At 46.8% G+C, this 10,994-nt stretch overlaps 1 protein-coding gene and 1 long non-coding RNA gene across 10 annotated transcripts in view; one reads left to right on the forward strand and one right to left on the reverse strand.

Moving 5' to 3' along the window:
• Window positions 1-265, reverse strand: part of LOC110324151 — a 2,956-nt gene extending 2,691 nt beyond the window's left edge. Inside the window, exon 1 of the long non-coding RNA XR_002380670.1 lies at window positions 79-265. This is a non-coding gene — a long non-coding RNA (uncharacterized LOC110324151). The remainder of the gene's footprint in view (window positions 1-78) is intronic.
• The window catches only part of Rgs6 (regulator of G protein signaling 6), a 519,809-nt gene that overhangs the window by 478,841 nt on the left and 29,974 nt on the right, over window positions 1-10,994 (forward strand). The gene's annotated exons all lie outside the window — the stretch shown is intronic.

A 10,994-nucleotide genomic window follows, 5' to 3' on the forward strand; every position in this document is an offset into this window, starting at 1 on the left:
TGGTGAGCCTTCTAATTCTGGATTGTAGTTCATTCCAAATATAGTCTAGTTGACAACCAGGAATAGCCACTACATCACCTAAACAGCTTTGTATCCCAAAGGCTTCATGCCCATCCAGCACCATGATGTGGGGAGGCAGGCCTTCAAGGGCATGAGCTCTGGAGGGATACAAACTTAATCTATAACAGGGTGATTGTGACTCTTTTACATTAAACGAGAGAGCAGTTAGAGAGCTAAACTTTTCATGTGAAGCGTACTAGACAATATAAACTTTAGGTTTGTGGAACACGGGGTCTGTGTCACAACAGTGATGTCACAATGGAAAGAAAATTAAAAGACCAGATGACTGTAGCTGTGTCCCCAAAAGTGTGTGTGTTGACAATGAAATTCAACTCATAATTTTTCACACACACAAAAAAATCCTGTAATTGTTTTAACTATTAAAAAATAAATCCCTGGACCATGAGCTAGATTTGAGCCTCAGGCTACGTCAATTTGAACCAAGCAAGGTAGCATAAAAGTCACTGAAAAGCTTCACGGGAGCAGAAAGACAGAGGGACAGGCATGGAGACGCTGCAGCTTCTGAGCTAAGTCAGAAAGACTCCACTACGGTTTGGTCACAGCCACACTGTGACTAATCTCTGAGGACATTTTTATGTCAGTATGGAGCGGCCCCATCAGGGACCAAGCCACAGCCTTCCTTACCAACCCAGTCACCTGCACCAAGCAGACTGTTATAGCTTCGAAGCTTCAAGAAACAGAAATGAGGTTAAAAGCCATTATGGCCTGCAAGGACTGTGGATGGCCTCTTCCAACATGCCGGCCAGAAGCTTGTAACCCATCCCTTCCTGGATTAGAGTTTTAGTGCTGAAGGCTTATCTGGCTCCCTGAGATCTGGAGAATCTTAAGTCCCAGAGGCCAGAGCACAGACCTGATCCCGTGTCTACTCTATACTTATCCAAGACTTAGGCATCTAAGGTCTTTACACATCTCTCCTCCCTCAGTTTACCTATCTGCTAAATGGGGCTAATGACCCCTATGCCCTTCGAAACACCCTGCTTTAAGACAGGAATTCTGTCAGGCTACCATAGTGGGTCCTGAGATAGTGACCCACCAACGTGAAAGAAAGCAAATGCTGGCGGCTGTCAGGCTGAACAAAGAGAGGTGGGCTTGAGTCTCGCAGCTCCGGTTTTGTTTTTTCATTTGACCACACTCAGTAGAGTAAGGCTCGTTGCCCACCTGTGCTTGCTTCCTTGGAGGGTTTAACAGGGTACTCTACCAGCATGGACCCAGCATTTGCTGATTGATGCATTTGGCTCTTTTGACAATTTGGGCTGAGATCAAACCTTCCATAAAGGCCTGTGGGCTGTGGCTAAAGCCTTCAGCTGTTTTCCGTGTTATTCCTATTTTATAGATTGGGGAGTGGGGGGTGTAAATGGTCTATAGACTGTTTTTAAGGGCTAGGTTTCTCTGCTCTCAACTATAGGGCGTCAGTGAACCCACAGTGTTCTTCACTTGCACTGAGATCTTGGGCAAGGTCCTTGGCTCTTATACCTCAGCCTCCTCATCTCTAAAATGAAGATGATGTCTTTCCACAGCCTATTAAGTTGGATTTTAGAAAAATCAGATGAGCTAAAAAGCTTTGGAAATTCTTTTTTAAAAGATTAAAAGTGTTATAGATTTGTAAGTGTGACCTCACAAATAATAATGACCTGAGTATTCCTTGGGGCCTTATAAATCTAAGATAAGATCAAAAAGGAATCCCCAGGAGGCACACTGGCTCACTCCTCTAATTCCAACACTGGGGAGGTAGAGGCAGGTGGTTCTCTGTGAGTTCAAGGCCAGCTTCGGCTGCACACTGTCTCAAATAAACAAAGCCATTCTGTCAACAGGACTGCTCTGGCAAGAAAATCATGTAATGGCCAGAAGCAAGCTGCATGGTTCATGCCTATAGTCACTGCATTTGGAAGGCTGAGCAGAAAGGCTGACATGAGTTTGAAGTCAGCCTGAGATATGTAGTGAGTTTTAGCCTGGCTTGGCCTATACAATGGTACCCTGTTTTAGTAAAACATAGAAACCAAAATGGGGCGGTCCTTGGGTGTCCGGCTGTAGGACTTGAGCGTGCTTTCCCTAGAGCTCTCGTCCAGGAAAACGCTGGAAATGGTAAATCGGATGTTGCGATCAGAAGGCTGGCATTGGAAGGAGGTCTGAACCTTGGGAATTGCTCTTAGCACACTGCTAGCAGGTTTGGAAGAAGATAAGTCAGAAGACAATATATCGCTAAGGCTTCCTTTGTTTCTTTTGTGAGCTTCTGTGGGCTCTGAAAGATAACACAAGTCCAGTGTCCGCGTCCAACGGCTAGGTAGCTTGTTTTTAAAGCTCAGAGTAGCCCAGGATGGTCCAAGCACAGTATCTCTAGGTCATTAGATCATTTGTCTAGTCACCATGTATTGATTTTGTGACCATCCATCCTCCATTTGAGTTGGGATACCTTGACCTCTGTGAGGTGACCCCTATGATGAAATTAAACAGGAAAACAGGAGGTCAGAGTGGCTCACAGCCTTAAGACAGAGCTGGCCTCAAACTGCAAGTGGAACAAACTGGTCACTGAGGTTGGGTTGGTTTGGAAATCTGTCCATCAAGTGGATTGACACTTGAATCGAGCAGAGCGGCCTTCCCCGGGGGCTTTACAGCATGTATTTCCTACCCTGCCTTCTTAGCTGTCCTAGCTCCACTGCCACCCTGACCTACGGTGATGCTGAGACCCTCACCTTTGCCCTGTAGCTGGAGTGTCTGGGAACAGGATTTTTCTTTTCCTTTTATAAGTGCCTAACAGCACTAGGATACCGCTCTGTGTGAAGTTCAAGTATTTCAAAAGCAGCTGTCATGCTAGGTGTGGTGGCTTCTCCCTATTATCAGAAGCAAAAAAAAAAAAAAAAAAAATCACTTCAAGTCTGAGACCAGTCTGACATACAGAGCAAGTTCTGGACCGACCAGGGACAGCAAGCAGATAAACCAACCAACCAATGTTCTTGAATCTTAATACTCTTAGCTTTGCCTATCACAGTAAAGTGGAAGGTACAAGTTGTCTCTTAGCTTTAAACTTCAAAGAGCTCTGGGGGAGCAACCATAGTAATCAGTAAGGACCAGCTAAATTATGTTTCTAATTTTAAGTTCAGTGAAACTTGGAATATTCACTATGCGCCAGATGTTTGAGGTGCTAGAAATCTGCAGCTGTATAGGCAGATCCCTTCTTGGAAAGAGCCCTCAATCTAATCGACCGAGCTCTCTGAAGTCCTCAACCATTCCTGGAATGAGACCTGGGTGATTAAAGATACCATCTGATCTCCACCTATCCTGAGCAAACCGGAAGCTTCTAGCCCAAGTGTCTGTGACTATGGAAACGTAGATGTTTAAGATCAGTGTGATGGAGGAATGCAAGCTGTCTTGCCTTTGTTTTGTTTAAAAGCCAAAGTGTTGGGAAGTAAGGATTCCTGTTTGGCCCAAGAAGTCCTCTTAGCCTGGGCGAGGCTGTCCAATCTTTGTTACGGCGATATCCAAGTAGCATTGTAGGCCGACTTCCTGGTCCGACAGTGTGCCGCACTGTCACTGTCTTTACTGAGGAATCCCACCACAGCTTGCTTCAGAGGTTTCTCACTGTATTCTGTGGGTGGTGTTATTTTAGGGAGACAAACGGCAGAGGGGGGGATGAATTCGCAAAGAACAAATCAGCTGTGTGTGAGCTGGTTCTGTTTATTACCAGGCGTTCCTGGGGAGAAGGGAGAAAAGAGTTAAAACCCCAGAATGCCTTTGTTGTTTATTCTCTGCATAGATTTCTAAGTACCAAACCCTTAAAGAGGGGAGGAAAAACAGTTTTCTTCTGTGAGACTAATATTCAGGGAGGTGGAAGGGAATATTTGAAGCCATGTTTGTCACTCTTATCTCAGAGCAGGCATAGAACAGCATTAAAAATCCTGTGCCTCTGGGCAGTTGAGTTGTATCTGTGCGATGCCAGGCAGGGTAAAGGCAATGGATCATTTTCTCTCAGACTCATATGTGACTTTTGAATGATCTCCAATGTGGAAACAAGGGACCCCGGGGTCTGTTAGACAGCCCAAGAAATCCAAACGGATCTTGTCATTTCAGATCCACGTGGTCTTAAAAACTGTATCCCTGGGACTATAGATGTAGCTCACTGCTGGAGAACTTGCCTAGAAGGTGCATAGGAGGACCAGGGTTCAGTCCCCAGTACCGCAAGAAGCCAAAGGACAGCTACAAAGCGGGGACTGACCAGTCTCTGCTCCCCACTGTCCGTCACCATGGCCCCTCTCCTCCTCGCATGCTGAGCCGACACTGAGCTGTGATCCACTTGCTGTCCTTCCCACCACAGCATGTTCTGTTCTATTCGACCCATATTGAAAAGATTTAATCTTCCTTGGGTTTCAGCTGGCCATGCCTAAAGCTTAGCGATCTCTGGTTAAAGACAGTTAAAGATGCATCTCCAAAGGTCCAGACCTGCGCCTCAGAGGTGAGTTGTCTGTGACAAGCTCCTACATGCCCGAGCCTGGGCCTTTGCTGTGGCCATTGCTAACAGTGGTGATGGTGGATGGCTCTCGGAAGGGAATGGTGAGAAGTGACTGTACCCAACATTAGACTGACTCAGACTTAAGACTTGAGAAGGAAGCCCCACCCCTTCCTCCACTCCTCCCCAACCCTCTCCCACCCCTGCACCTACACATAGATGAGCACACTGCATCTTAGCCAAGAGACACTTGAGCCCCTTTGAACCCAACTTCCAGCCAATGAAAAGACAAAAGCCTTGAAGATCAGCCCATGAAGGTGGGAAGAGCACGGCCGGTAGGTTCAAGTGCTGGCTCTATCCCTGCGTGAGACATCCCACCTGGTATAGTGTCAGTAGTCTTGTCTGTAAAATGGGGCTATTTAACCTCTGCTTCACAACTAAGTGTGGCTAAACTCTGTTCCCAAGTCCTCTTTGCTCCAAGCCTCTCCTTTTCTCTGGAATTCTCCCTCTACCTTCTGTCTCAGCCACACCGCCTCCTACACGCACAATCACAGCACAAGGTTATCATTATTACTTGGCGTGTATAATAATCATTTTTACAGTGCTTCTCTTCTGATTCTGCACTGGAAGTGTGATTGACGGGGCTAGAAGCGGGCCAAGTGGGGACTTGAATCCAAGCCTTTGGCTCTGGGCCCAGTTCCCTCTCCTCTGCCCCCTGTACACATCGCATCCTGCCCCTCATTTTCCTTCGAGGGACCTGACAGCTCCCCAAGTATGACTATTAGATCAGGAAGCTTAGGAATGGAGGGTCACAATGGGGCACGTGCACCTGCAGAAAGAAAAATAGGACACTTGAAAAATCACAAGGAGGGCTCTTGGCCGCTAGGCACATTGCAACCGAGTGGTTTCCACTCCAGGAAGATGCTCTTCTGCTGGGAGATGAGGTCTGTGCTGTTCTAGGAGCCTGAGGCTCAGAAGAAGATAGAACGGTATTCTTAAGAGGTTCAGCTGCTCTGGCATGCTTCGAGCCCAAGGCCTTGGACACTCATCTGACAACTTCCCCACCCACCTACACACACGCACCCCTCCTCAGAGCCCCAGTGTTTTGTCTAAAAACAAAGGACGTTTCCAAACGAGGGCTCTCACAGCAAAATATTGATTCAGAGCAGGTGTGGTCTGGAGACAGCATGTATTGCTTGCTTACCCCAGCTCTTGTGTTTCCTAGACTCTTGCTGACCCTTCGTCAGCCGTCCTGCTTCTGTCTCAGTATCCCAGGAAAGCAGAGGACCTGATGACAGAGCAGCCAGGGCCAGGAAGGGACAATGAAGGAGATGTGTATCAGCAGAGGGACATCTCTGAGCACTGTCAACCACTAAAGGGGAGTCCTTCCCACCACTAGAAAGTGTGTGGTGAAGACATCTGTGTGGTTTAGGTCCTAAAGTTGTGGTTTCTTAATATAGCTAGAGCCATTCTTGTCCCTGCTGGAGCTGTCCGGGGTGCAGGTATGGCCATGTGGCTCTGCCTTTTTGTGGTCAGACTTCATCTCAATAATATATAGAGGGGGGTGGGGAGAGGCAGGTAGTTGATAAGCAGAAGAGAAGGAAGGAAAGTCAGGGCAAGATGAGAAGACAAGAGAAGGCAAAAGAAGAAAGGGACAGGCTTTTTCTCGAGCCCTGTTTCTCCACCCAGGACTTGCTGGGCTCTCCAGTGGTTCCCTTGTAGTTTGCAGATGCTAGATATACATTTCCCTTAGGACCAGTTGTCGGCAGAATGGTGCAAACACAACCAGAAACCCTCATAAATCAGCAGAGGTCACTGCCAAGAGCTTTGGACACTTGCTGTCCCTGGCGGTGATAAACTCATCGCATTTGGGAAATGGCCAGAGACCCTGAGTCTGATCTTAATTCTCATTCCCAGAAAAAAAAAATCTCCACTCTGGGTTCACCCACCCCCTGTTTACTGTCTTTGTTTTTCCTAGACAAAACTGGAAGGAACACGTTTTCCTGACATCAAAGGCAACATTTGCCGTGGGGAGGAGGAACAGGACAAGGGAGTAACTGAATCCCTAGCCTGTGGGAAAGCCAGGTTCCGGCCAGAAGGAACCTGGAGCCATGGCCCTCCATTGGGGGCCTGGGGGATCAGCAGAGTGTCAAAAATTTGCTTTTGTCAGACCTGAATGTTAGGAACACTCTTGTCCCCCGCCCCTCTGTGTGTGTGTGTGTGTGTGTGTGTGTGTGTGTGTGTGTGTGTAGCCATGTAGGGTGATTTGAGGCTTCACGATGCCAGTCAACAGTTAGCAGCAGGGCTGGTAGGAACAACCCCTTCCAGCAGTCCGCTCCCACTGACTACTTGCCCTCAAACCGTCCTTACCTGGGTATATGACTTCCTTGCTGACTGCTTAGGGAAGGTAAGAGCAGTGTTTCCGCTTTTCCCTCAATGCACACTGATGCGTGCCCTGGAGAATGAGGCACTGCAGGCTGCTTGCCCTGGGGTGTCCTGCCTGCTCTGCCAGATCACACACTGCAGCTCTTTCCCTTCAGCAACATTTGGGCTGACCCTCCTGCCTTGAAGAGGCATTTTCTGGTAGATGAGACACCTTTCCCCACCCAGTAAGATCAGCTCAGCCCCAGACACACCCATGCACAGCCGCTGTTCTTGGACCCCTTTGCAACCTTAGCTCAAACGGCTCTGCGCATCTTGATGAAAAGTCTGTCTTGTCTATAGATTCTAAGCCATATGGCAATAAGGTTCTCTTTGTCTTCTTCAGACTATCACCTCATGATGTCAGATTCAGTGCCTGGTACCTACTAGATGCTCAACAAATAGCTAGTGACAGAAGCCATGATTAAACATTTAAACACCTGTCTTTTCCTGCCCTATTTCAGTCGGCAAGATCTTTTGTTTGTTTGTTTGTTAATGAACCAAGATTTTCCTGACTGCAATGAGGTAATTGGAATTAAGCAGAACAGGGTTGAAGTTTGTGGCTGAGGCTAGGAGAGCAGGCTAGGGGAGGCTTCCTTGGACTTTGTGGGGAAGAGGAAGGTGGTCATGAGGCATCACATAGTCAGCAGTTAGATTCCTGGGAGAAGCCAGACGGAGCAGAGACGCATTGATTTAAAGGGACAGGCTTTGGGGGTGGCTCAGATGCCACCTGACTGGGATGATGCTTGCTAAGAAAAAGAAAAAAAAAAAAACGATAAAGAAGAAAGGATGAAAAGACAGTAAGTCTTCATCACTCAGCCCTTATGATTTTAACAGGAGAGCAATTTAGACATCAGATAAGAACAAAGAGCAGTGGCAGTCCTGGCTCTGGGGTGGAGAAGGATGTTTGGGCTGAGAGGTTCACACCTCTTTGTGGAATGTGCGACCCTTATTTCCCTGCAGAATAAGGAAGCAGATGCTTAGGCCAAACATAAACTAAAGCAAGCCCAGAGCCTGCAAACTTGAACATTAAACTCAAGCAAGCATATTAATGAACCAAGACCCTGTGTGTTGTTTCTGTAACAAACTGCTGAGGATGGGTATTCCACAGAGTAGAACATTTTATTTAGTTCAGTTTTAGAGCCTGAAACTCTAAGATCAGGCAAGCCTATCTGTTGGGGGCTCTGGTGAGGGCCTTTCCACTGTGTGTCAATATGGCAGGGAGTGTGTGTGAGGAGAGAGCCCACGGTGAGAGTGGCTGAGAGGGAGGCAGAAACCCAACCTTTTTCTTCTTGTCACAACTTGCTCTTTCAGACACTAACTGGGCTCTGAACATCCAAACCATCCGCAGCATCTAACTGTCTTGATGCTGTGATGGACAGGGTGTGTAGCTAAAAGATGAAGACACACTGTGCACCATCATCTGGAGACTTAAACTAGGGGGGACTGGTTATCTCTGTGAGGTTTTCAAGAAAACCTTTCACAGTAAGGTCATTAAAGCTTTGAGAACACAAGCAGTCTCTGAGGCAGCCACTGTTTAATTTCCCCGCATCCCACGATGTGGGTCCATTTTTATTGGATGCCACCTCACCAATACAACGTTTTGTAAATACGGGGCATCTTAGGAAGAGTAAGATTGATCCCAGGGTCCTTTGGGGTCCAACTGAGAACGGGCCGCAGAGGTTCCTTGCGTAACCAGAATATTTTCTGTGTTTCTTCCTTTGGCTTCCACTGTTCATAACTGACAAGTAAAAAGTCATTTATTTTTATGATATAAACATGATGTTTTGACACATGTACCTACTGAAAAAAAATGCCAGGATCAAGTAGATTAACATACATATTATTCCACATACTTTGGGTTTCTTATCAAAATTATTCAAATCAAAATTTCAAAATTACCAGGTAATTTATAGCCCACCACAGTGCACTATAGATACCCTGAGATTACTCCTCCTATCTGAATAAAGTGTTTCCTCTGTGGCCCAGCATCCCTCAGCCTCTCTGCCCTGAACCCGTTGTCCACAGCAGCAGTTGTCTTCTCTCTCTGCTTGTGTGAGTGTGATATGTTAGCTTCCACATGGAAGGGGTCAGGCAGTGTTTGTTACTCTGTGCCTGGCTTATTTCAATACATCTAGGTTCATCTACACCGTGGTAAATGATGGCTTTCCTGCTCAAGGCTCAAGAGTATCCACTGTGGGGGTGAGGTGGGGGGAATGGAGGGGTGTGTGTATAATGTGTGTGTGTGTATGTGTAGTGTGTGTGTGTATGTAGTATGTGAGTGTGTGGCATGTGTGTGTGTGGTATGTGTATATGGTGTGTGGTGTGTGTGTATGTGTATATGTGGCATATGTGCATGGTGTATGTGTTTGTGTGTGTTTATGTGGTATGTGTGTGTGTAATGTATATATGTGGGGGGGAGGTGTGTGTATTTATGTGCATGTATGTGGTGTGTATGTGCATTGTATGTATGGTATGTATATGTGTGTACATGTATTATGTGTGTATGTTGTGTGTATGTATATGTGTGGTGTGTCTATGTGTGATACGTGTGTATATGTGGTGTGTATATGTATGTGGTGTGTGTATGTGTGGTATGTGTGTGTATGTGTGTATGTGTGTGTGATATGTGTGGGAGTGTATTGTTTAGTATTTGTGGTGTGTGTGGGGGGGGAGGCTGTGTATAAAATGTATTTCTCACATTTTCTTTATCTATTCATAAGTTGATAGGCACCTCGGTTAATTCTATGCCTTGGCTATATGCCTTTTATGCTGGGTAGGGAGGAGTCTTGGCACAGCTTAGCCATTGTTCCAGGATTCTCTCTAGCCAGGCTACCAAAAAAAAAAAAAAAAAAAAAAAAAAGGCCAGTTCCCCTCCCCCACCCCCAGGCCTGGAAGTCTCAGCAGTTAAGAGGACTGGACTGGACACTGGACACTTTCCTAGAGAGCCTGGGTTTGATTCTCGGCACTCACAAGGCTGCTGACAACTGCCAGTCCCAGGGGATCTGATACCCTCTTCTGGCCTCTGTAGGCACTTCATGTTCCCAGTACACAGACATACATGCAGGCAAAATAGCCATACATTTAAAAGTAAAATAAAAATGAAGAAAAAAATATGTGTCTCCCAACGGATTTGAGATTCTGCCTCCTCCATCCATGGTGTTTTGGGGAAGAGCAGCCAGAAAGAGGTCTCCGAGAATAACTCTGACCTTCAGCTGGGCTCTCTCTCTTCGTCGACCAGCCTTCCATTCCCTCTGGCCCTGAGGCCTTTGTCCAGCTTCCTGGAGGGACAGTGAGCATCGTAAGGGACGATGCCTCCTTTACCAGCCCAGCTGCCAGTCAACACTCCACCGTCAGAGACGGTCCACTCTCCTTCACAGCAGCACTGTTCTTGGGACAGACAAGCTTGCCTCAAGAGACAAGCAACCCTTCCAATAAGAATAGACTGAGAGAAGAACATGAAGATAGATAGGACCTAGCTGCAAGTCGGGGGTCGTATATTTGACCCCTGGATCTTTTCAGAGTCCCGGAGGAAAAGCAGCAGCATTGCCACCACGTCTCCTTCTCCTAGATGCCACCTTGAGGTCTGGCATATGTGCCTGTTGCCTCATGATCCTGTTATGAAGGGTCATGTTCCAGGCCAAGATGATGGCCCTAATGTCTATAAACTGATTCAATTATATTGTTGTTTCCAGGGGTGTGTGTGTGTGCATGTGTGCATGCATGCATGCATGCATGAATGCACATGCGGGAGCTTACAAACACACATGTCCATATGCATGGTATGGTGTGTACATACACAGAGGTCAGAGGAAGATGTCAACTATCCTGTTCTATTGTCCTTCCCTTTCTTGCCTTGAGACAGTGTCTTAGTCAGGGTTTCTATTCCTGCACAAACATCATGACCAAGAAGCAGTTGGGGAGGAAAGGGTTTATTTGGCTTACACTTCCACATTGCTGTTCATCACTGAAGAAGTCAGGACTGGAACTCAAGCAGGTCAGGGAGCAGGAGCTGATGCAGAAGCCATGGAGGGATGTTCTTTACTGGCTT

Source organism: Mus pahari, chromosome 7, assembly GCF_900095145.1.
Source record: "Mus pahari chromosome 7, PAHARI_EIJ_v1.1, whole genome shotgun sequence".
Lineage (NCBI taxonomy): Eukaryota > Metazoa > Chordata > Mammalia > Rodentia > Muridae > Mus > Mus pahari.